Raw genomic sequence first — 24,381 nt, forward strand, 5'->3', positions numbered from 1 at the left:
AGAAGAAACCCAGGCAAAAAAACGAGGTAGAGTCCACTCTGGATTACAGGCAAGTGAAGAACGAGCGGCGCGTGCCAATCACTGATTGTTCTACCCAGGCTGCGTGATGACACAAAAGCTCTCTATGGTGTCAATGGGCCCGTGACTCACTTTCTCAACTCTAACGCATCTCAGTCTGCATGTAAGAAGCCGTCACTTATCTGCTGTTGAAAACACATTGCTCAGTCTCCTCAGAGACTCTCAAAAATTGCCAGTGCTGACTGTATTTCAAGTCATCGTGGCGGGGTATTGGGAAAAGTTTTCAATTAGCAATAATCACGCCTCAGTTGAACCTCATTGGCTATGATACTGCCACTGCGCAAAGCTAACCAAATCAGTGCCTGCCAACATCTGCCCTTCCTTGGAGGAGAAATTGACATTGAGGAGAGACACATAAGTGTCATCCAGTGGGCCGCTGAGCATTCTGGGACTTGGCATGTTAATGAGACAGGGACGATGCCTAAGTGGGCATTGTTTACCCACTGAATAGTGTTAGCATTTGAAAGAACTAAGGAGAATCTAAAGGGACAGGGCCCTAGATGTCAGATGCGTTTCTCCCACAGCAGTCCTGAAAGGCCACTGGGAGCGTATGTGTTTGAACAGCTATGCTGCTGAGAAAAGACCAAGGTGGAAGGATTTGGGGCCTTTGTTGAAAGTTCGCTAGATAACATGCCTGAACTGGAGCCCAGGTAAGCTGCCATAGACAAGGGTTGTTGGGAAACAGTTGGTCAAGCAATCACCTTCAGCCACCTTTATTTCTGGCAGATTCCAGGAGCCTAGAAAGGGGGAAGTTAGGGCATTTCATCTCTCTGAGCCAGTGAGCATTCCCGGCAGATGTGCATAAAGACTGCCCTATTGGCAGCTCAAAGGCCTCATAGGTAAGTGAAAGGCACCGCCCGAACAGGGACTTGAACCCTGGACCCTCAGATTAAAAGTCTGATGCTCTACCGACTGAGCTATCCGGGCTCTCAAAGCTCCTCCTCCATAGCGGTCCAAGCTGCTTGAATCTTGACATGTATGGTGGAAAAAGACCATTCAGCCAAGGGGACCGGGTGCCTGAAAGCACAAGTATTTGGCTTGCCCAGGCTGGCCAATCGTCCTCTCCCGTTTAATTTTCTAGGACAGGTTGAAGATAAAAGGGAGAATCTAACCTGCAACCATGCAGATAGGGTCCAGTCCGGTACAGGTGGAGAACGCCTAAAGTTTCTGCCTTAGTTTTACCTACAGTTCAATGCTCTTTGACCGGAAACAAGGGCCTTGCAAAAAGACACCGCCCGAAAGGCTTCCTTAACCCTGGACCAACACGCTTCCAGTATTCTTAATCAGTGACTGGGTTACAAATAAAGACAGTTCACCTTGAGCCTCATGTTGCCAGGTCCAGCAGAAGAAACCCAGGCAAAAAAACGAGGTAGAGTCCACTCTGGATTACAGGCAAGTGAAGAACGAGCGGCGCGTGCCAATCACTGATTGTTCTACCCAGGCTGCGTGATGACACAAAAGCTCTCTATGGTGTCAATGGGCCCGTGACTCACTTTCTCAACTCTAACGCATCTCAGTCTGCATGTAAGAAGCCGTCACTTATCTGCTGTTGAAAACACATTGCTCAGTCTCCTCAGAGACTCTCAAAAATTGCCAGTGCTGACTGTATTTCAAGTCATCGTGGCGGGGTATTGGGAAAAGTTTTCAATTAGCAATAATCACGCCTCAGTTGAACCTCATTGGCTATGATACTGCCACTGCGCAAAGCTAACCAAATCAGTGCCTGCCAACATCTGCCCTTCCTTGGAGGAGAAATTGACATTGAGGAGAGACACATAAGTGTCATCCAGTGGGCCGCTGAGCATTCTGGGACTTGGCATGTTAATGAGACAGGGACGATGCCTAAGTGGGCATTGTTTACCCACTGAATAGTGTTAGCATTTGAAAGAACTAAGGAGAATCTAAAGGGACAGGGCCCTAGATGTCAGATGCGTTTCTCCCACAGCAGTCCTGAAAGGCCACTGGGAGCGTATGTGTTTGAACAGCTATGCTGCTGAGAAAAGACCAAGGTGGAAGGATTTGGGGCCTTTGTTGAAAGTTCGCTAGATAACATGCCTGAACTGGAGCCCAGGTAAGCTGCCATAGACAAGGGTTGTTGGGAAACAGTTGGTCAAGCAATCACCTTCAGCCACCTTTATTTCTGGCAGATTCCAGGAGCCTAGAAAGGGGGAAGTTAGGACATTTCATCTCTCTGAGCCAGTGAGCATTCCCGGCAGATGTGCATAAAGACTGCCCTATTGGCAGCTCAAAGGCCTCATAGGTAAGTGAAAGGCACCGCCCGAACAGGGACTTGAACCCTGGACCCTCAGATTAAAAGTCTGATGCTCTACCGACTGAGCTATCCAGGCTCTCCAAGCTCCTCCTCCATAGCGGTCCAAGCTGCTTGAATCTTGACATGTATGGTGGAAAAAGACCATTCAGCCAAGGGGACCGGGTGCCTGAAAGCACAAGTATTTGGCTTGCCCAGGCTGGCCAATCGTCCTCTCCCGTTTAATTTTCTAGGACAGGTTAAAGATAAAAGGGAGAATCTAACCTGCAACCATGCAGATAGGGTCCAGTCCGGTACAGGTGGAGAACGCCTAAAGTTTCTGCCTTAGTTTTACCTACAGTTCAATGCTCTTTGACCGGAAACAAGGGCCTTGCAAAAAGACACCGCCCGAAAGGCTTCCTTAACCCTGGACCAACACGCTTCCAGTATTCTTAAGCAGTGACTGGGTTACAAATAAAGACAGTTCACCTTGAGCCTCATGTTGCCAGGTCCAGCAGAAGAAACCCAGGCAAAAAAACGAGGTAGAGTCCACTCTGGATTACAGGCAAGTGAAGAACGAGCGGCGCGTGCCAATCACTGATTGTTCTACCCAGGCTGCATGATGACACAAAAGCTCTCTATGGTGTCAATGGGCCCGTGACTCACTTTCTCAACTCTAACGCATCTCAGTCTGCATGTAAGAAGCCATCACTTATCTGCTGTTGAAAACACATTGCTCAGTCTCCTCAGAGACTCTCAAAAATTGCCAGTGCTGACTGTATTTCAAGTCATCGTGGCGGGGTATTGGGAAAAGTTTTCAATTAGCAATAATCACTCTATCGAAAAGCCAGTGGCGTGCAAAACACACCTCAAAAACTTCCACCCGGTGCCAAAAAAAAGTGCCCACACATAGAGAGTGAAACACAAAAAAGTGCAACGGGTGTACAGAGTCCTCCACTAGGGAAGGACCTTACCCTGATCCCCCGGGGCGTTAGGCTCCAGACAGGGACTGAGGTACTCAGACAAAGGGTCCATCTGGCCGAAACCAGGTGGACCCCCACAACTGGAAGGTCTGCCAAAGCAGACCGACCCAAGTACAGTGGGGCTCCCCCGAAGGGAGACCCCTCAAAGGAGAGGGCGAACCAAGCCAAAAGGCCTATGTCCACCCCTCCCAAGACTTTCAGAGTAGGCCCGAGGACCCACACCCTACTCGCCACACAGTGACAAAACGTGTATACAAAGACAACCAAAAAAAAGACAAAAAGGTGACAAACAGGGGTAAAAGAAAGAGTGGGGAAGATAGTGAGATGGGAGAGTGAAAGTGGCCATTGTGCTATACAATGGCCGGCCCTCCGGCCAGGCATAAAAATTTCCCCTGGTCCTGGCCAAAAGGCACGGCCCAAGAGGCAGGTGTGAAAAACGTGTGTTGTGGTGAAGTGACCATGGTGCCATAAAATCAAGTGCTTTCACACCGTGACTATACGGCACCCCTGAACTGCCACTTCAGGGGCACATTCACCACTGGCTTTTCGAAAAAGCCCTGACCCACAGCCCAGACCACAGCAGCCCCCACCCCAGGCAGAAAGGTATGGAGTTCTGGAAGCTTGGAGAGAGCCCTTGCCATCAGGCTTCACCGTCGTTCCGTCCCTCCTACCTAATTACATTTGGGAAATACTGGCCGCTCCCCCGGTGGGAGCAAGGGGAGCCAGCGTTCTCTCCCAAATAACTGTCCAGAGCTAGAGCTGCCCCAATCCAGGCCAGAAGGCCAGGATCCCGACCCTCCGCCAAGACCGAATGGTTCTCCGTCCCCATCAGAAGGCTTCCCTTTCGGCTACAAACCGCTCCGGGTTACCTTCACTCCAGCAGGTTTTGCATAGCAACCGCAATCCCATCTCTATCTCGCCATAGATCAGGGACAGAAGCAAGCGCCACCTCCTGGAAACTGATAAGTACAGATACTAGATTTGATCTTAGCCAAAGGGCCGAGAAGCAATTAGCAATAATCACTCTATCGAAAAGCCAGTGGCGTGCAAAACACACCTCATAAACTTCCACCCGGTGCCAAAAAAAAATGCCCACACATAGAGAGTGAAACACAAAAAAGTGCAACGGGTGTACAGAGTCCTCCACTAGGGAAGTACCTTACCCTGATCCCCCGGGGCGTTAGGCTCCAGACAGGGACTGAGGTACTCAGACAAAGGGTCCATCCGGCCGAAACCAGGCGGACCCCCACAACTGGAAGGACTGCCGAAGCAGACCAACCCAAGTACAGTGGGGCTCTCCCGAAGAGAGACCCCTCAAAGGAGAGGACAAACCAAGCCAAAAGGCCTATGTCCACCCCCTCCCAAAACTTTCAGAGTAGGCCCGAGGACCCACACCCTACTCGCCACACAGTGATAAAACGTGTATACAAAGACAACCAAAAAAAAAAAGACAAAAAGGTGACAAACAGGGGTAAAAGAAAGAGTGGGGAAGATAGTGAGATGGGAGAGTGAAAGTGGCCATTGTGCTATACAATGGCCGGCCCTCCGGCCAGGCATAAAAATTTCCCCTGGTCCTGGCCAAAAGGCCCGGCCCAAGAGGCAGGTGCGAAAAACGTGTGTTGTGGTGAAGTGACCATGGTGCCATAAAATCAAGTGCTTTCACACCGTGACTATACGGCACCCCTGAACTGCCACTTCAGGGGCACATTCACCACTGGCTTTTCGAAAAAGCCCTGACCACCCAGCCCAGACCACAGCAGACCCCACCACAGACAGGAAGGATATGGAGATCAGGAAGCCGGAAAGAGCCCTTTACCATCAGGCTCTGCCGTCGCTCCCATCACTCCTCCTAATTACATTCGGGAAGTACTTGCCACTCCCTCCCCCCCTTGCAAGGCAGGAGTAAGCGTTCTCTCCCAAATAACTGTCTGGAGCTAGATCCGCCCCAATCCAGGACAGAAGGCCAGGGTCCCGACCCTCTGGTTCAGACCCCGTGGTTCTCCATCCCCATCAGAAGGCTTCCCTTTCGGCTACAAACCGCTCCAGGTCACCTTCACTCCAGCAGGTTTTGCATAGCAACCGCAATCCCATCTCTATTTCGCCATAGATCAGGGACGGAAGCAAGCGCCACCTCCTGGAAACTGATAAGAATAGATACTACACTTGATCTTCGCCAAAAGGCCGAGAAGCAATTAGCAATAATCACGCCTCAGTTGAACCTCATTGGCTATGATACTGCCACTGCGCAAAGCTAACCAAATCAGTGCCTGCCAACATCTGCCCTTCCTTGGAGGAGAAATTGACATTGAGGAGAGACACATAAGTGTCATCCAGTGGGCCGCTGAGCATTCTGGGACTTGGCATGTTAATGAGACAGGGACGATGCCTAAGTGGGCATTGTTTACCCACTGAATAGTGTTAGCATTTGAAAGAACTAAGGAGAATCTAAAGGGACAGGGCCCTAGATGTCAGATGCGTTTCTCCCACAGCAGTCCTGAAAGGCCACTGGGAGCGTATGTGTTTGAACAGCTATGCTGCTGAGAAAAGACCAAGGTGGAAGGATTTGGGGCCTTTGTTGAAAGTTCGCTAGATAACATGCCTGAACTGGAGCCCAGGTAAGCTGCCATAGACAAGGGTTGTTGGGAAACAGTTGGTCAAGCAATCACCTTCAGCCACCTTTATTTCTGGCAGATTCCAGGAGCCTAGAAAGGGGGAAGTTAGGGCATTTCATCTCTCTGAGCCAGTGAGCATTCCCGGCAGATGTGCATAAAGACTGCCCTATTGGCAGCTCAAAGGCCTCATAGGTAAGTGAAAGGCACCGCCCGAACAGGGACTTGAACCCTGGACCCTCAGATTAAAAGTCTGATGCTCTACCGACTGAGCTATCCGGGCTCTCAAAGCTCCTCCTCCATAGCGGTCCAAGCTGCTTGAATCTTGACATGTATGGTGGAAAAAGACCATTCAGCCAAGGGGACCGGGTGCCTGAAAGCACAAGTATTTGGCTTGCCCAGGCTGGCCAATCGTCCTCTCCCGTTTAATTTTCTAGGACAGGTTGAAGATAAAAGGGAGAATCTAACCTGCAACCATGCAGATAGGGTCCAGTCCGGTACAGGTGGAGAACGCCTAAAGTTTCTGCCTTAGTTTTACCTACAGTTCAATGCTCTTTGACCGGAAACAAGGGCCTTGCAAAAAGACACCACCCGAAAGGCTTCCTTAACCCTGGACCAACACGCTTCCAGTATTCTTAATCAGTGACTGGGTTACAAATAAAGACAGTTCACCTTGAGCCTCATGTTGCCAGGTCCAGCAGAAGAAACCCAGGCAAAAAAACGAGGTAGAGTCCACTCTGGATTACAGGCAAGTGAAGAACGAGCGGCGCGTGCCAATCACTGATTGTTCTACCCAGGCTGCGTGATGACACAAAAGCTCTCTATGGTGTCAATGGGCCCGTGACTCACTTTCTCAACTCTAACGCATCTCAGTCTGCATGTAAGAAGCCGTCACTTATCTGCTGTTGAAAACACATTGCTCAGTCTCCTCAGAGACTCTCAAAAATTGCCAGTGCTGACTGTATTTCAAGTCATCGTGGCGGGGTATTGGGAAAAGTTTTCAATTAGCAATAATCACTCTATCGAAAAGCCAGTGGCGTGCAAAACACACCTCAAAAACTTCCACCCGGTGCCAAAAAAAAGTGCCCACACATAGAGAGTGAAACACAAAAACGTGCAACGGGTGTACAGAGTCCTCCACTAGGGAAGGACCTTACCCTGATCCCCCGGGGCGTTAGGCTCCAGACAGGGACTGAGGTACTCAGACAAAGGGTCCATCTGGCCGAAACCAGGCGGACCCCCACAACTGGAAGGACTGCCGAAGCAGACCAACCCAAGTACAGTGGGGCTCTCCCGAAGAGAGACCCCTCAAAGGAGAGGGCGAACCAAGCCAAAAGGCCTATGTCCACCCCCTCCCAAGACTTTCAGAGTAGGCCCGAGGACCCACACCCTACTCGCCACACAGTGACAAACGTGTATACAAAACAACCAAAAAAAGGACAAAAAGGTGACAAACAGGGGTAAAAGAAAGAGTGGGGAAGATAGTGAGATGGGAGAGTGAAAGTGGCCATTGTGCTATACAATGGCCGACCCTCCGGCCAGGCATAAAAATTTCCCCTGGTCCTGGCCAAAAGGCCGGCCCAAGAGGCAGGTGCGAAAAACGTGTGTTGTGGTGAAGTGACCATGGTGCCATAAAATCAAGTGCTTTCACACCGTGACTATACGGCACCCCTGAACTGCCACTTCAGGGGCACATTCACCACTGGCTTTTCGAAAAAGCCCTGACCACCCAGCCCAGACCACAGCAGACAGGAAGGATATGGAGATCGGGAAGCCGGAAAGAGCCCTTTACCATCAGGCTCTGCCGTCGCTCCCATCACTCCTCCTAATTACATTCAGGAAGTACTTGCCACTCCCTCCCCCCCTTGCAAGGCAGGAGTAAGCGTTCTCTCCCAAAAAACTGTCTGGAGCTAGATCCGCCCCAATCCAGGCCAGAAGGCCAGGATCCCGACCCTCTGGTTCAGACCCCGTGGTTCTCCATCCCCATCAGAAGGCTTCCCTTTCAGCTACAAACCGCTCCAGGTCACCTTCACTCCAGCAGGTTTTGCATAGCAACCGCAATCCCATCTCTATTTCGCCATAGATCAGGGACGGAAGCAAGCGCCACCTCCTGGAAACTGATAAGAATAGATACTACACTTGATCTTCGCCAAAAGGCCGAGAAGCAATTAGCAATAATCACTCTATCGAAAAGCCAGTGGCGTGCAAAACACACCTCAAAAACTTCCACCCGGTGCCAAAAAAAAAGTGCCCACACATAGAGAGTGAAACACAAAAAACGTGCAACGGGTGTACAGAGTCCTCCACTAGGGAAGGACCTTACCCTGATCCCCCGGGGCGTTAGGCTCCAGACAGGGACTGAGGTACTCAGACAAAGGGTTCATCCGGCCGAAACCAGACGGACCCCCACAACTGGAAGGACTGCCGAAGCAGACCAACCCAAGTACAGTGGGGCTCTCCCGAAGAGAGACCCCTCGAAGGAGAGGGCGAACCAAGCCAAAAGGCCTATGTCCACCCCCTCTCAAGACTTTCAGAGTAGGCCCGAGGACCCACACCCTACTCGCCACACAGTGACAAAACGTGTATACAAAGACAACCAAAAAAAGACAAAAAGGTGACAAACAGGGGTAAAAGAAAGAGTGGGGAAGATAGTGAGATGGGAGAGTGAAAGTGGCCATTGTGCTATACAATGGCCGGCCCTCCGGCCAGGCATAAAAATTTCCCCTGGTCCTGGCCAAAAGGCCCGGCCCAAGAGGCAGGTGCGAAAAACATGTGTTGTGGTGAAGTGACCATGGTGCCATAAAATCAAGTGCTTTCACACCGTGACTATACGGCACCCCTGAACTGCCACTTCAGGGGCACATTCACCACTGGCTTTTCGAAAAAGCCCTGACCACCCAGCCCAGACCACAGCGGACCCCACCACAGACAGGAAGGATATGGAGATCAGGAAGCCGGAAAGAACCCTTTACCATCAGGCTCTGCCGTCGCTCCCATCACTCCTCCTAATTACATTCGGGAAGTACTTGCCACTCCCTCCCCCCCTTGCAAGGCAGGAGTAAGCGTTCTCTCCCAAATAACTGTCTGGAGCTAGATCCGCCCCAATCCAGGCCAGAAGGCCAGGGTCCCGACCCTCTGGTTCAGACCCCGTGGTTCTCCATCCCCATCAGAAGGCTTCCCTTTCGGCTACAAACCGCTCCAGGTCACCTTCACTCCAGCAGGTTTTGCATAGCAACCGCAATCCCATCTCTATTTCGCCATAGATCAGGGACGGAAGCAAGCGCCACCTCATGGAAACTGATAAGAATAGATACTACACTTGATCTTCGCCAAAAGGCCGAGAAGCAATTAGCAATAATCACGCCTCAGTTGAACCTCATTGGCTATGATACGGCCACTGCGCAAAGCTAACCAAATCAGTGCCTGCCAACATCTGCCCTTCCTTGGAGGAGAAATTGACATTGAGGAGAGACACATAAGTGTCATCCAGTGGGCCGCTGAGCATTCTGGGACTTGGCATGTTAATGAGACAGGGACGATGCCTAAGTGGGCATTGTTTACCCACTGAATAGTGTTAGCATTTGAAAGAACTAAGGAAAATCTAAAGGGACAGGGCCCTAGATGTCAGATGCGTTTCTCCCACAGCAGTCCTGAAAGGCCACTGGGAGCGTATGTGTTTGAACAGCTATGCTGCTGAGAAAAGACCAAGGTGGAAGGATTTGGGGCCTTTGTTGAAAGTTCGCTAGATAACATGCCTGAACTGGAGCCCAGGTAAGCTGCCATAGACAAGGGTTGTTGGGAAACAGTTGGTCAAGCAATCACCTTCAGCCACCTTTATTTCTGGCAGATTCCAGGAGCCTAGAAAGGGGGAAGTTAGGACATTTCATCTCTCTGAGCCAGTGAGCATTCCCGGCAGATGTGCATAAAGACTGCCCTATTGGCAGCTCAAAGGCCTCATAGGTAAGTGAAAGGCACCGCCCGAACAGGGACTTGAACCCTGGACCCTCAGATTAAAAGTCTGATGCTCTACCGACTGAGCTATCCGGGCTCTGAAAGCTCCTCCTCCATAGCGGTCCAAGCTGCTTGAATCTTGACATGTATGGTGGAAAAAGACCATTCAGCCAAGGGGACCGGGTGCCTGAAAGCACAAGTATTTGGCTTGCCCAGGCTGGCCAATCGTCCTCTCCCGTTTAATTTTCTAGGACAGGTTGAAGATAAAAGGGAGAATCTAACCTGCAACCATGCAGATAGGGTCCAGTCCGGTACAGGTGGAGAACGCCTAAAGTTTCTGCCTTAGTTTTACCTACAGTTCAATGCTCTTTGACCGGAAACAAGGGCCTTGCAAAAAGACACCGCCCGAAAGGCTTCCTTAACCCTGGACCAACACGCTTCCAGTATTCTTAAGCAGTGACTGGGTTACAAATAAAGACAGTTCACCTTGAGCCTCATGTTGCCAGGTCCAGCAGAAGAAACCCAGGCAAAAAAACGAGGTAGAGTCCACTCTGGATTACAGGCAAGTGAAGAACGAGCGGCGCGTGCCAATCACTGATTGTTCTACCCAGGCTGCGTGATGACACAAAAGCTCTCTATGGTGTCAATGGGCCCGTGACTCACTTTCTCAACTCTAACGCATCTCAGTCTGCATGTAAGAAGCCGTCACTTATCTGCTGTTGAAAACACATTGCTCAGTCTCCTCAGAGACTCTCAAAAATTGCCAGTGCTGACTGTATTTCAAGTCATCGTGGCGGGGTATTGGGAAAAGTTTTCAATTAGCAATAATCACGCCTCAGTTGAACCTCATTGGCTATGATACTGCCACTGCGCAAAGCTAACCAAATCAGTGCCTGCCAACATCTGCCCTTCCTTGGAGGAGAAATTGACATTGAGGAGAGACACATAAGTGTCATCCAGTGGGCCGCTGAGCATTCTGGGACTTGGCATGTTAATGAGACAGGGACGATGCCTAAGTGGGCATTGTTTACCCACTGAATAGTGTTAGCATTTGAAAGAACTAAGGAGAATCTAAAGGGACAGGGCCCTAGATGTCAGATGCGTTTCTCCCACAGCAGTCCTGAAAGGCCACTGGGAGCGTATGTGTTTGAACAGCTATGCTGCTGAGAAAAGACCAAGGTGGAAGGATTTGGGGCCTTTGTTGAAAGTTCGCTAGATAACATGCCTGAACTGGAGCCCAGGTAAGCTGCCATAGACAAGGGTTGTTGGGAAACAGTTGGTCAAGCAATCACCTTCAGCCACCTTTATTTCTGGCAGATTCCAGGAGCCTAGAAAGGGGGAAGTTAGGACATTTCATCTCTCTGAGCCAGTGAGCATTCCCGGCAGATGTGCATAAAGACTGCCCTATTGGCAGCTCAAAGGCCTCATAGGTAAGTGAAAGGCACCGCCCGAACAGGGACTTGAACCCTGGACCCTCAGATTAAAAGTCTGATGCTCTACCGACTGAGCTATCCGGGCTCTCAAAGCCTCTCCATAGCGGTCCAAGCTGCTTGAATCTTGACATGTATGGTGGAAAAAGACCATTCAGCCAAGGGGACCGGGTGCCTGAAAGCACAAGTATTTGGCTTGCCCAGGCTGGCCAATCGTCCTCTCCCGTTTAATTTTCTAGGACAGGTTGAAGATAAAAGGGAGAATCTAACCTGCAACCATGCAGATAGGGTCCAGTCCAGGTGGAGAACGCCTAAAGTTTCTGCCTTAGTTTTACCTACAGTTCAATGCTCTTTGACCGGAAACAAGGGCCTTGCAAAAAGACACCGCCCGAAAGGCTTCCTTAACCCTGGACCAACACGCTTCCAGTATTCTTAATCAGTGACTGGGTTACAAATAAAGACAGTTCACCTTGAGCCTCATGTTGCCAGGTCCAGCAGAAGAAACCCAGGCAAAAAAACAAGGTAGAGTCCACTCTGGATTACAGGCAAGTGAAGAACGAGCGGCGCGTGCCAATCACTGATTGTTCTACCCAGGCTGCGTGATGACACAAAAGCTCTCTATGGTGTCAATGGGCCCGTGACTCACTTTCTCAACTCTAACGCATCTCAGTCTGCATGTAAGAAGCCGTCACTTATCTGCTGTTGAAAACACATTGCTCAGTCTCCTCAGAGACTCTCAAAAATTGCCAGTGCTGACTGTATTTCAAGTCATCGTGGCGGGGTATTGGGAAAAGTTTTCAATTAGCAATAATCACGCCTCAGTTGAACCTCATTGGCTATGATACTGCCACTGCGCAAAGCTAACCAAATCAGTGCCTGCCAACATCTGCCCTTCCTTGGAGGAGAAATTGACATTGAGGAGAGACACATAAGTGTCATCCAGTGGGCCGCTGAGCATTCTGGGACTTGGCATGTTAATGAGACAGGGACGATGCCTAAGTGGGCATTGTTTACCCACTGAATAGTGTTAGCATTTGAAAGAACTAAGGAGAATCTAAAGGGACAGGGCCCTAGATGTCAGATGCGTTTCTCCCACAGCAGTCCTGAAAGGCCACTGGGAGCGTATGTGTTTGAACAGCTATGCTGCTGAGAAAAGACCAAGGTGGAAGGATTTGGGGCCTTTGTTGAAAGTTCGCTAGATAACATGCCTGAACTGGAGCCCAGGTAAGCTGCCATAGACAAGGGTTGTTGGGAAACAGTTGGTCAAGCAATCACCTTCAGCCACCTTTATTTCTGGCAGATTCCAGGAGCCTAGAAAGGGGGAAGTTAGGACATTTCATCTCTCTGAGCCAGTGAGCATTCCCGGCAGATGTGCATAAAGACTGCCCTATTGGCAGCTCAAAGGCCTCATAGGTAAGTGAAAGGCACCGCCCGAACAGGGACTTGAACCCTGGACCCTCAGATTAAAAGTCTGATGCTCTACCGACTGAGCTATCCGGGCTCTCAAAGCCTCTCCATAGCGTTCCAAGCTGCTTGAATCTTGACATGTATGGTGGAAAAAGACCATTCAGCCAAGGGGACCGGGTGCCTGAAAGCACAAGTATTTGGCTTGCCCAGGCTGGCCAATCATCCTCTCCCGTTTAATTTTCTAGGACAGGTTGAAGATAAAAGGGAGAATCTAACCTGCAACCATGCAGATAGGGTCCAGTCCGGTACAGGTGGAGAACGCCTAAAGTTTCTGCCTTAGTTTTACCTACAGTTCAATGCTCTTTGACCGGAAACAAGGGCCTTGCAAAAAGACACTGCCCGAAAGGCTTCCTTAACCCTGGACCAACACGCTTCCAGTATTCTTAATCAGTGACTGGGTTACAAATAAAGACAGTTCACCTTGAGCCTCATGTTGCCAGGTCCAGCAGAAGAAACCCAGGCAAAAAAACGAGGTAGAGTCCACTCTGGATTACAGGCAAATGAAGAACGAGCGGCGCGTGCCAATCACTGATTGTTCTACCCAGGCTGCGTGATGACACAAAAGCTCTCTATGGTGTCAATGGGCCCGTGACTCACTTTCTCAACTCTAACGCATCTCAGTCTGCATGTAAGAAGCCGTCACTTATCTGCTGTTGAAAACACATTGCTCAGTCTCCTCAGAGACTCTCAAAAATTGCCAGTGCTGACTGTATTTCAAGTCATCGTGGCGGGGTATTGGGAAAAGTTTTCAATTAGCAATAATCACGCCTCAGTTGAACCTCATTGGCTATGATACTGCCACTGCGCAAAGCTAACCAAATCAGTGCCTGCCAACATCTGCCCTTCCTTGGAGGAGAAATTGACATTGAGGAGAGACACATAAGTGTCATCCAGTGGGCCGCTGAGCATTCTGGGACTTGGCATGTTAATGAGACAGGGACGATGCCTAAGTGGGCATTGTTTACCCACTGAATAGTGTTAGCATTTGAAAGAACTAAGGAGAATCTAAAGGGACAGGGCCCTAGATGTCAGATGCGTTTCTCCCACAGCAGTCCTGAAAGGCCACTGGGAGCGTATGTGTTTGAACAGCTATGCTGCTGAGAAAAGACCAAGGTGGAAGGATTTGGGGCCTTTGTTGAAAGTTCGCTAGATAACATGCCTGAACTGGAGCCCAGGTAAGCTGCCATAGACAAGGGTTGTTGGGAAACAGTTGGTCAAGCAATCACCTTCAGCCACCTTTATTTCTGGCAGATTCCAGGAGCCTAGAAAGGGGGAAGTTAGGACATTTCATCTCTCTGAGCCAGTGAGCATTCCCGGCAGATGTGCATAAAGACTGCCCTATTGGCAGCTCAAAGGCCTCATAGGTAAGTGAAAGGCACCGCCCGAACAGGGACTTGAACCCTGGACCCTCAGATTAAAAGTCTGATGCTCTACCGACTGAGCTATCCGGGCTCTCAAAGCTCCTCCTCCATAGCGGTCCAAGCTGCTTGAATCTTGACATGTATGGTGGAAAAAGACCATTCAGCCAAGGGGACCGGGTGCCTGAAAGCACAAGTATTTGGCTTGCCCAGGCTGGCCAATCGTCCTCTCCCGTTTAATTTTCTAGGACAGGTTGAAGATAAAAGGGAGAATCTAACCTGCAACCATGCAGATAGGGTCCAGTCCGGTACAGGTGGAGAACGCCTAAAGTTTCTGCCTTAGTTTTACCTACAGTTCAATGCTCTTTGACCGGAAACAAGGGCCTTGCAAAAAGACACCGCCCGAAAGGCTTCCTTAACCCTGGACCAACACGCTTCCAGTATTCTTAATCAGTGACTGGGTTACAAATAAAGACAGTTCACCTTGAGCCTCATGTTGCCAGGTCCAGCAGAAGAAACCCAGGCAAAAAAACGAGGTAGAGTCCACTCTGGATTACAGGCAAGTGAAGAACGAGCGGCGCGTGCCAATCACTGATTGTTCTACCCAGGCTGCGTGATGACACAAAAGCTCTCTATGGTGTCAATGGGCCCGTGACTCACTTTCTCAACTCTAACGCATCTCAGTCTGCATGTAAGAAGCCGTCACTTATCTGCTGTTGAAAACACATTGCTCAGTCTCCTCAGAGACTCTCAAAAATTGCCAGTGCTGACTGTATTTCAAGTCATCGTGGCGGGGTATTGGGAAAAGTTTTCAATTAGCAATAATCACTCTATCGAAAAGCCAGTGGCGTGCAAAACACACCTCAAAAACTTCCACCCGGTGCCAAAAAAAAGTGCCCACACATAGAGAGTGAAACACAAAAACGTGCAACGGGTGTACAGAGTCCTCCACTAGGGAAGGACCTTACCCTGATCCCCCGGGGCGTTAGGCTCCAGACAGGGACTGAGGTACTCAGACAAAGGGTCCATCCGGCTGAAACCAGGCGGACCCCCACAACTGGAAGGACTGCCGAAGCAGACCAACCCAAGTACAGTGGGGCTCTCCCGAAGAGAGACCCCTCAAAGGAGAGGGCAAACCAAGCCAAAAGGCCTATGTCCACCCCCTCCCAAGACTTTCAGAGTAGGCCCGAGGACCCACACCCTACTCGCCACACAGTGACAAAACGTGTATACAAAGACAACCAAAAAAAAGACAAAAAGGTGACAAACAGGGGTAAAAGAAAGAGTGGGGAAGATAGTGAGATGGGAGAGTGAAAGTGGCCATTGTGCTAAACAATGGCCGGCCCTCCGGCCAGGCATAAAAATTTCCCCTGGTCCTGGCCAAAAGGCCCGGCCCAAGAGGAAGGTGCGAAAAACGTGTGTTGTGGTGAAGTGACCATGGTGCCATAAAATCAAGTGCTTTCACACCGTGACTATACGGCACCCCTGAACTGCCACTTCAGGGGCACATTCACCACTGGCTTTTCGAAAAAGCCCTGACCACCCAGCCCAGACCACAGCAGACCCCACCACAGGCAGAAAGGATATGGAGATCAGGAAGCCGGAAAGAGTCCTTTATCAGGCTCTGCCGTCGCTCCCATCACTCCCTCCTAATTACATTCGGGAAGTACTAACCACTCCCCCCCTGTAAGAGGGAAGTAAGCGTTCTCTCCCAAATAACTGTCCAGAGCTAGATCTGCCCCAATCCAGGCCAGAAGGCCAGGGTCCCGACCCTCTGGTTCAGACCCCGTGGTTCTCCATCCCCATCAGAAGGCTTCCCTTTCGGCTACAAACCGCTCCAGGTCACCTTCACTCCAGCAGGTTTTGCATAGCAACCGCAATCCCATCTCTATTTCGCCATAGATCAGGGACGGAAGCAAGCGCCACCTCCTGGAAACTGATAAGAACAGATTTTTTTTTTTTTTTTTTTTTCTTCCTTCAGATCCAGCAAACAATACTCTTTCATCAAGAACCAAAACATCGATTCTCTCCAGTACCGTGCTTCAATCATCATTCAGGTAAGTTCTTTACTTATTTACTTATTTTCTATTTTTTTTCTTTTTAAAACTTGTCAAAAAGGTATTTAAAACATGTACAAAAGAACACATAAAAACATCCTCAACCCCTCATCTACCCCCACCCCTCCACTCTTCCCATCTCCAAAATACATTCGCCTCCTCCACCCCCATCCACTTCCTATCCACCAACAGCACCAAATACAACTTGGCCATGCATAAATTCACACAATCCTCCTCCACCACTACACGTTTACCTCTCACCTCCCAGCACCTCACATCCCACATCACCTCTTTAAATATGGCCATAAAAATCCAAACTCTTCTTTTCTTATCCTTATCCCCCCTCACCAAACCAAAAAACCAAGTGTAAACATTATCCTCCACCACACCCAAAATCCGATTCACAAAAGGAGCTAATAATTTCCGCACTCTTCTCACAAAAACACACCCAAAAAGAGCGTGCTCGGCTGTTTCGAAATCATTGCATCCCACTCTCGGACATATGTCTGTCCTACACAAGTCCCGGGCTCTCAAGAAAGATTTCGTCATTAAACATTCATGAAATGCCATCCACATCACCTCCTTCTGTCGATTTGAAGTTCCTTTGCACAAAAAGTTGCTCCAACATTTCTCAGTCAACTTTGGGCCCAATCCTCTTATGTTCGCCACCACTTCATTTTTATTCAGCCATTTGACCAAATGAACCTTCCCCACTGCTCCAACGCCCAATTTTTTCAGATCATAAGCTTTAAAGAATTGCTCCAGCCTTCCATAAAAATAGGGAGCCACTAAGGCCATGGGCCTCGACAGATCCTTTTCGCACCATCCCGATCTCACTAGGGACCAACCTGCTAGGTAACGCATGAGGCATGCTGCATTACCCCCGCCTGAAAAAATCTTAAAGTGGCTCAGCCAAAAATGCATCCCTAAAAAGGACGCCACATCCGGAAAACCACAGCCCCCAAATACAATCTTTTTCATTACCACCACCCTAGCCACACGCTCCATCTTAGCTCCCCAAAAGAATAAAAAAAGGCTTCTAGTCATCTTCTGAATCCACCTAGCGCTAGGAGGAAAAATCACGGAAAAGTAAAGAAGAATGGGTAACACCACCGCCTTCACTATCAGCACTTTACCATAAATCGATAACCTCCTGAGCTTCCAAAAATCCAATTTCTTGGACACCTTTGCCATAGCTCTTTCAGCATTTATATCACTCAAAGGGTCCCTTTCAAAATGGATCCCCAAAATGTCTATGGAATCAGAAACCTTAACTTTCACATTTTTTAATACCAGAGATCCACTTACAGTACAGGCTTGACTTTTGGACCAATTGACATTTAATCCAGACATAGAACCAAAAATACTTAATAATAACTCTGCTCTTCTCACCTCCCCCTCCGAAGAGCACACTACCGTAAGGTCATCCATATAACATACAGATTTCACAACATCACCACCACTCCCAGGGACAAAAACACCTTTCAATCTTTTATCATTCTGCAAATGACACAATAACGGCTCAATCGCGCACACAAACATAAGAGGGGACAATGGACACCCCTGCCTCACACCGGACTTAACATTAAATGGACTTGACAAACATCCATTAACCAAAACTTGACTCTTTAAACCAGAATAGAGCCCTTTCAAAGTCTTCAGTAATACTTTTGGTAACCCCAACCTTTCCAATACACAAAACAAAAAAGAGTGGGACACCTTGTCATAGGCCTTTTCAAGATCAAAGCCTACCAAAGCTAGAGCCATATTATTTAATTGTGCGTAGCTTGTCAAATCACGCAACAGTACCAGAATATTCGCGATCCTACGCCCTGGTACTTCGCAAGCTTGCCCTTCTCCAAGCAAAACACCAGCCACCAACCCCAGCCGATTCGCCAACAATTTTGCCATCAATTTATAATCGACATTCAGGAGAGTTATGGGCCTCCAGTTTTTTATCTCCCTCCTCTCCCCCTTCTTGAAGATCAAAGTAATCACACCTTCCTTCATCGAACCAGACGTGCGACCAGTCTCTATACATGCCTTCAGGACCTCCAGTAGGTGAGTCTTCAAAATAGGCCAGAATCTTACATACCATTCAACCGGTAGCCCATCCTTCCCAGGGGTTTTATTTTTTGCCATACTCCTCAATACCTCTTCCAGTTCTACTTCCGTTATGCATTTCACCAACCCTTCCACCTCCACTTCTTCAAGTTTGTTATTCACCACTTGGCAATACTCTCGCACCTCCTCCTCCTCCACTTTCTTCTGATCATCATATAAATTTTTATAAAAGGCTTTTACCTCCCCCAACACCTCTTCACCTTCTACCTCCACCTCCCCCACCAACACGGAACTCATCACACTCTTGGGTGAAAAGGCTTTCTTGAAAAAAAACCGAGAGCACTGTTCCCCCTCCTCCATCTCCTGCACTCTAGCATGAAAAATCACTCCTTTCCCCTTATCTTTCAACATCCGACTCCTTGCTATTCTAACTTCTTCCAACTCTTCCGCCACCTCCACCCCTGCTTTCACACATTTATACAAAAAATGTAACTTCTTCAGCAGCATTTCTTCACTCCTTCTCTTCATTCTTGCCCTCTGAACACATACTTTCTTAAAAAAATCAGCCACACGTCTTTTTACCCAGTCCCACCATTGCAGTATGTCCACATAATCTTCCTTACATACTACCAGGGTTTCAAAAAAGGTACAAAACTCCTCATACACACCTTCCTCCTCCAAAATAGAACAGTTCAACTTCCAAACCCCTTTACCAAACTTCACTTTAGCCTCCAACTCCACTTTACACAATATTGCCACATGATCAGAAAATAATACCGGTACAGTAGAATAGCTTAAAATATTTACAAATTCAGAAACAAAACAAAAATCGATCCTAGAGGATACTGAACCTTTATCTGAAAAGAAAGTATGTGCGGGCTCACTCCCTTCCACCTCCATAGCAGCATCTTTCAAACGAAAATCTCCCACCAGCTCATTCAGAAGTCTAGATGTCACATCAGATCCACTCACATTCCCAGACCCATGCCTATCATCATTTTTCCGAATGCAATTAAAATCCCCCACCATCACTGTAGGAACTCTTCCAGGCATATGCATTCTTATAATTTCCAAAAATTCCTTTCGCTCACTCTTTTCAGCAGGTGCATAACAATTCAAGATCTTAACTTGCTTACCACCATACTCCACCACCACCTCCAAACATCTCCCAGGCACCACAATCTCATAAGACAAAACATTCATATTTATATTATTAATCAGGATACCCACCCCCTCTGATTTTGAGGTACAGCACGGAGCCCACACCGCCACACCTCTTTCCCATTCTGCAAGACCAATCGGGTCATCTATCCCACATTCCTGTAAGCAGATCACATCCGCCTGCACACATTTCAGAGAGTCAAACACTGCAGATTTCCTCCACGCTGACTTCATCCCTCTTACATTAATAGAACAAATGGACAATGCCATTAGAAAAAGAAAAAACTTAACAGCCATCTTAAAACATTTAAAGGTCATCATCCTCCTCTACTTCTTCCGTGGCCATACACTTTCTCTGCCTTCTGAAAACAGCAGGTGAACTGGCAGCCTCTTCTCCAGAGGCTCCAGAAATAGCAATATGCAGGGGATCCTCCTCCGAACTATCAGTGTCCTCCCCCTCCGTTCGGCAACGTTTACCCACTAACCCAGAGTCCACCTCCGATGAAACATCCATCTTCTGGCCACACTCCAGGCTAGCATCCATTGAATCCTCCATTTCCTCCCCCTCTTCGTCACTAGAAGAAACATCTCCTAAAAGCACAGACATAGAGAGAGGGCTCTGTCCACCTGATAGAACCTCCACCTGGCCCCCACCCCCATTGTCTTGAACCATTCCTTCCAGAGGGACGTTAAGTTGCTGGGCGTCCTCATTCGACTCCATCCTCTCCTCTTCACGGGGGGAGCCCGAAATCACATCACCGCCAACTTCATCCACCAATTTTTCCCCCTCCACAGTAACGGAGCCAGCAGTCCCCGGGACGGCAGTAGAGTCCGCCACCACGTCACTCACAACTGCCCCCGGAACACCACCACTACTCCCCTCTGTTTCACTGGGTTTGAAAGGAGCCTCATCAGCGGGGAAGATGACACCGGGAGGCGCCCATACGGTAACCTTCCTAGGTGTCCCCTCCCGTGCGTCACTTGTAGGCCTCCGCTCTTCCTCCCCCCGACTTTTCTTACCAGAATACAAATCCTTTGTCTTCAAGTACTCCTTACACTGCTTGGCAAGGTGGCCAGGTTGCTTGCAGATGTCACAAGTCTTTCCAATAGGACAGTCTTTTGCTTTATGCCCAATCTGACAGCAAAAACGACATTTCTCCATCATCTCACATTCGTTAGGTAAATGTCCATACAGCATGCATTTGCGACAATACTTAGGCTGCCCTTGATAGTATAGGAAACCCCTTTCGCCTCCAATTGTGAATACTGCAGGAGGTCGCCTCACACCCCCCACGCACTCCTTATCCATCCTGAATCGGCCAAAGAACCTGTACTTCCCTGTCCAGATCCCAAATCGGTTCAAAACTTTCTCACCCCCCTTTAACTCCTCACAATAATTGGCCAAAAAGGCCCTAACCAAAGCAAAGTCCGCAAAGGGATTGTACATATGCACAATAATCATCTTTTCATCTTGCATAAACAAGGGTATCACATCAATCATCTTCAAAACTTCACTCTCTTTCTTGCTCTTCACAGCTTCAAAAAGGTTCCAGCAAACCTCGGCAGAACCAAAGGTGACATCATAAATACCTTGCATTGGGAAGTCCTGCAAGCACACGATCTCTCTTACCTTTACGTTAAAGGTGTCAATCAAAACGTCCACAACGATAGTCTTCAAAGAAATCTTCTCCTTAAAGTCTGGCTTTACCAGGAAGCGCAGCGAATCCTTCATCCCTCGATTCGCCATCACAGCAGGTCCGCCCACCCTTGAAAAGGGTGGTCGCTCCTCGTTGCTCGGGGACTAATCCTAGGGCCTATAGCAGCAAGGGGGGGCCCTCCGAAAAGGGACGCTCCCCCCAAGGCCGACCTTCGGGTACCCCGAGCACCTCTTGACTAAGTCACACCGCAGAATACACTACACTGGATCTTAGCCAAAAGGCCGAGAAGCAATTAGCAATAATCACTCTATCGAAAAGCCAGTGGCGTGCAAAACACACCTCAAAAACTTCCACCCGGTGCCAAAAAAAAGTGCCCACACATAGAGAGTGAAACACAAAAACGTGCAACGGGTGTACAGAGTCCTCCACTAGGGAAGGACCTTACCCTGATCCCCCGGGGCGTTAGGCTCCAGACAGGGACTGAGGTACTCAGACAAAGGGTCCATCCGGCTGAAACCAGGCGGACCCCCACAACTGGAAGGACTGCCGAAGCAGACCAACCCAAGTACAGTGGGGCTCTCCCGAAGAGAGACCCCTCAAAGGAGAGGGCGAACCAAGCCAAAAGGCCTATGTCCACCCCCTCCCAAGACTTTCAGAGTAGGCCCGAGGACCCACACCCTACTCGCCACACAGTGACAAAACGTGTATACAAAGACAACCAAAAAAAAGACAAAAAGGTGACAAACAGGGGTAAAAGAAAGAGTGGGGAAGATAGTGAGATGGGAGAGTGAAAGTGGCCATTGTGCTATACAATGGACGGCCCTCCGGCCAGGCATAAAAATTTCCCCTGGTCCTGACCAAAAGGCCCGGCCCAAGAGGCAGGTGCGAAAAACGTGTGTTGTGGTGAAGTGACCATGGTGCCATAAAATCAAGTGCTTTCACACCGTGACCATACGGCACCCCTGAACTGCCACTTCAGGGGCACATTCACCACTGGCTTTTCGAAAAAGCCCTGACCACCCAGCCCAGACCACAGCAGACCCCACCACAGACAGGAAGGATATGGAGATCAGGAAGCCGGAAAGAGCCCTTTACCATCAGGCTCTGCCGTCGCTCTCATCACTCCTCCTAATTACATTCGGGAAGTACTTGCCACTCCCTCCCCCCCTTGCAAGGCAGGAGTAAGCGTTCTCTCCCAAATAACTGTCTGGAGCTAGATCCGCCCCAATCCAGGCCAGAAGGCCAGGGTCCCGACCCTCTGGTTCAGACCCCGTGGTTCTCCATCCCCATCAGAAGGCTTCCCTTTCGGCTACAAACCGCTCCAGGTCACCTTCACTCCTGCAGGTTTTGCATAGCAACCGCAATCCCATCTCTATTTCGCCATAGATCAGGGACGGAAGCAAGCGCCACCTCCTGGAAACTGATAAGAATAGATACTACACTTGATCTTCGCCAAAAGGCCGAGAAGCAATTAGCAATAATCACTCTATCGAAAAGCCAGTGGCGTGCAAAACACACCTCAAAAACTTCCACCCGGTGCCAAAAAAAAGTGCCCACACATAGAGAGTGAAACACAAAAACGTGCAACGGGTGTACAGAGTCCTCCACTAGGGAAGGACCTTACCCTGATCCCCCGGGGCGTTAGGCTCCGGACAGGGACTGAGGTACTCAGACAAAGGGTCCATCTGGCCGAAACCAGGCGGACCCCCACAACTGGAAGGACTGCCGAAGCAAACCAACCCAAGTACAGTGGGGCTCTCCCGAAGAGAGACCCCTCAAAGGAGAGGGCGAACCAAGCCAAAAGGCCTATGTCCACCCCCTCCCAAGACTTTCAGAGTAGGCCCGAGGACCCACACCCTACTCGCCACACAGTGACAAAACGTGTATACAAAGACAACCAAAAAAAGACAAAAAGGTGACAAACAGGGGTAAAAGAAAGAGTGGGGAAGATAGTGAGATGGGAGAGTGAAAGTGGCCATTGTGCTATCCAATGGCCGGCCCTCCGGCCAGGCATAAAAATTTCCCCTGGTCCTGGCCAAAAGGCCCGGCCCAAGAGGCAGGTGCGAAAAACGTGTGTTGTGGTGAAGTGACCATGGTGCCATAAAATCAAGTGCTTTCACACCGTGACTATACGGCACCCCTGAACTGCCACTTCAGGGGCACATTCACCACTGGCTTTTCGAAAAAGCCCTGACCCACAGCCCAGACCACAGCAGCCCCCACCCCAGGCAGAAAGGTATGGAGTTCTGGAAGCTTGGTGAGAGCCCTTGCCATCAGGCTTCACCGTCGTTCCGTCCCTCCTACCTAATTACATTTGGGAAATACTGGCCGCTCCCCCGGTGGGAGCAAGGGGAGCCAGCGTTCTCTCCCAAATAACTGTCCAGAGCTAGAGCTGCCCCAATCCAGGCCAGAAGGCCAGGATCCCGACCCTCCGCCAAGACCGAATGGTTCTCCGTCCCCATCAGAAGGCTTCCCTTTCGGCTACAAACCGCTCCGGGTTACCTTCACTCCAGCAGGTTTTGCATAGCAACCGCAATCCCATCTCTATCTCGCCATAGATCAGGGACAGAAGCAAGCGCCACCTCCTGGAAACTGATAAGAACAGATACTAGATTCGATCTTAGCCAAAGGGCCGAGAAGCAATTAGCAATAATCACGCCTCAGTTAAACCTCATTGGCTATGATACTGCCACTGCGCAAAGCTAACCAAATCAGTGCCTGCCAACATCTGCCCTTCCTTGGAGGAGAAATTGACATTGAGGAGAGACACATAAGTGTCATCCAGTGGGCCGCTGAGCATTCTGGGACTTGGCATGTTAATGAGACAGGGACGATGCCTAAGTGGGCATTGTTTACCCACTGAATAGTGTTAGCATTTGAAAGAACTAAGGAGAATCTAAAGGGACAGGGCCCTAGATGTCAGATGCATTTCTCCCACAGCAGTCCTGAAAGGCCACTGGGAGCGTATGTGTTTGAACAGCTATGCTGCTGAGAAAAGACCAAGGTGGAAGGATTTGGGGCCTTTGTTGAAAGTTCGCTAGATAACATGCCTGAACTGGAGCCCAGGTAAGCTGCCATAGACAAGGGTTGTTGGGAAACAGTTGGTCAAGCAATCACCTTCAGCCACCTTTATTTCTGGCAGATTCCAGGAGCCTAGAAAGGGGGAAGTTAGGACATTTCATCTCTCTGAGCCAGTGAGCATTCCCGGCAGATGTGCATAAAGACTGCCCTATTGGCAGCTCAAAGGCCTCATAGGTAAGTGAAAGGCACCACCCGAACAGGGACTTGAACCCTGGACCCTCAGATTAAAAGTCTGA

General features: G+C 49.4%; 11 non-coding genes and 8 pseudogenes across 11 annotated transcripts; all 19 read right to left on the reverse strand.

Moving 5' to 3' along the window:
• Window positions 1–225: 225 nt before the first annotated feature.
• Window positions 226–366, reverse strand: LOC141135215 (U4 spliceosomal RNA). The gene has a single exon (XR_012243498.1). It is a non-coding gene; the product is annotated as a U4 spliceosomal RNA (small nuclear RNA).
• A 566-nt stretch (window positions 367–932) lies between these two features.
• Window positions 933–1,005, reverse strand: TRNAK-UUU (transfer RNA lysine (anticodon UUU)). Its single transcript has one exon. It is a non-coding gene; the product is annotated as a tRNA-Lys (tRNA).
• A 641-nt stretch (window positions 1,006–1,646) lies between these two features.
• On the reverse strand, window positions 1,647–1,787 carry LOC141135216 (U4 spliceosomal RNA). The gene has a single exon (XR_012243499.1). It is a non-coding gene; the product is annotated as a U4 spliceosomal RNA (small nuclear RNA).
• A 1,280-nt stretch (window positions 1,788–3,067) lies between these two features.
• On the reverse strand, window positions 3,068–3,189 carry LOC141135667 (U4 spliceosomal RNA; annotated as a pseudogene).
• Window positions 3,190–5,497: 2,308 nt separating this feature from the next.
• Window positions 5,498–5,562, reverse strand: LOC141135378 (U4 spliceosomal RNA; annotated as a pseudogene).
• A 566-nt stretch (window positions 5,563–6,128) lies between these two features.
• TRNAK-UUU (transfer RNA lysine (anticodon UUU)) lies at window positions 6,129–6,201 on the reverse strand. The gene has a single exon. It is a non-coding gene; the product is annotated as a tRNA-Lys (tRNA).
• A 641-nt stretch (window positions 6,202–6,842) lies between these two features.
• LOC141135668 (U4 spliceosomal RNA) lies at window positions 6,843–6,964 on the reverse strand (annotated as a pseudogene).
• Window positions 6,965–7,954: 990 nt separating this feature from the next.
• On the reverse strand, window positions 7,955–8,087 carry LOC141135893 (U2 spliceosomal RNA; annotated as a pseudogene).
• Window positions 8,088–9,262: 1,175 nt separating this feature from the next.
• On the reverse strand, window positions 9,263–9,327 carry LOC141135477 (U4 spliceosomal RNA; annotated as a pseudogene).
• Window positions 9,328–9,893: 566 nt separating this feature from the next.
• Window positions 9,894–9,966, reverse strand: TRNAK-UUU (transfer RNA lysine (anticodon UUU)). Its single transcript has one exon. It is a non-coding gene; the product is annotated as a tRNA-Lys (tRNA).
• A 641-nt stretch (window positions 9,967–10,607) lies between these two features.
• On the reverse strand, window positions 10,608–10,748 carry LOC141135217 (U4 spliceosomal RNA). Its single transcript, XR_012243500.1, has one exon. It is a non-coding gene; the product is annotated as a U4 spliceosomal RNA (small nuclear RNA).
• A 566-nt stretch (window positions 10,749–11,314) lies between these two features.
• Window positions 11,315–11,387, reverse strand: TRNAK-UUU (transfer RNA lysine (anticodon UUU)). Its single transcript has one exon. It is a non-coding gene; the product is annotated as a tRNA-Lys (tRNA).
• Window positions 11,388–12,020: 633 nt separating this feature from the next.
• LOC141135218 (U4 spliceosomal RNA) lies at window positions 12,021–12,161 on the reverse strand. Its single transcript, XR_012243501.1, has one exon. It is a non-coding gene; the product is annotated as a U4 spliceosomal RNA (small nuclear RNA).
• A 566-nt stretch (window positions 12,162–12,727) lies between these two features.
• On the reverse strand, window positions 12,728–12,800 carry TRNAK-UUU (transfer RNA lysine (anticodon UUU)). The gene has a single exon. It is a non-coding gene; the product is annotated as a tRNA-Lys (tRNA).
• A 638-nt stretch (window positions 12,801–13,438) lies between these two features.
• On the reverse strand, window positions 13,439–13,579 carry LOC141135219 (U4 spliceosomal RNA). Its single transcript, XR_012243502.1, has one exon. It is a non-coding gene; the product is annotated as a U4 spliceosomal RNA (small nuclear RNA).
• Window positions 13,580–14,145: 566 nt separating this feature from the next.
• Window positions 14,146–14,218, reverse strand: TRNAK-UUU (transfer RNA lysine (anticodon UUU)). Its single transcript has one exon. It is a non-coding gene; the product is annotated as a tRNA-Lys (tRNA).
• A 641-nt stretch (window positions 14,219–14,859) lies between these two features.
• LOC141135669 (U4 spliceosomal RNA) lies at window positions 14,860–14,981 on the reverse strand (annotated as a pseudogene).
• Window positions 14,982–22,404: 7,423 nt separating this feature from the next.
• Window positions 22,405–22,536, reverse strand: LOC141135960 (U2 spliceosomal RNA; annotated as a pseudogene).
• Window positions 22,537–23,703: 1,167 nt separating this feature from the next.
• On the reverse strand, window positions 23,704–23,768 carry LOC141135292 (U4 spliceosomal RNA; annotated as a pseudogene).
• Between the last annotated feature and the right edge of the window lie 613 nt (window positions 23,769–24,381).

Source organism: Aquarana catesbeiana, linkage group LG03, assembly GCF_042186555.1.
Source record: "Aquarana catesbeiana isolate 2022-GZ linkage group LG03, ASM4218655v1, whole genome shotgun sequence".
Lineage (NCBI taxonomy): Eukaryota > Metazoa > Chordata > Amphibia > Anura > Ranidae > Aquarana > Aquarana catesbeiana.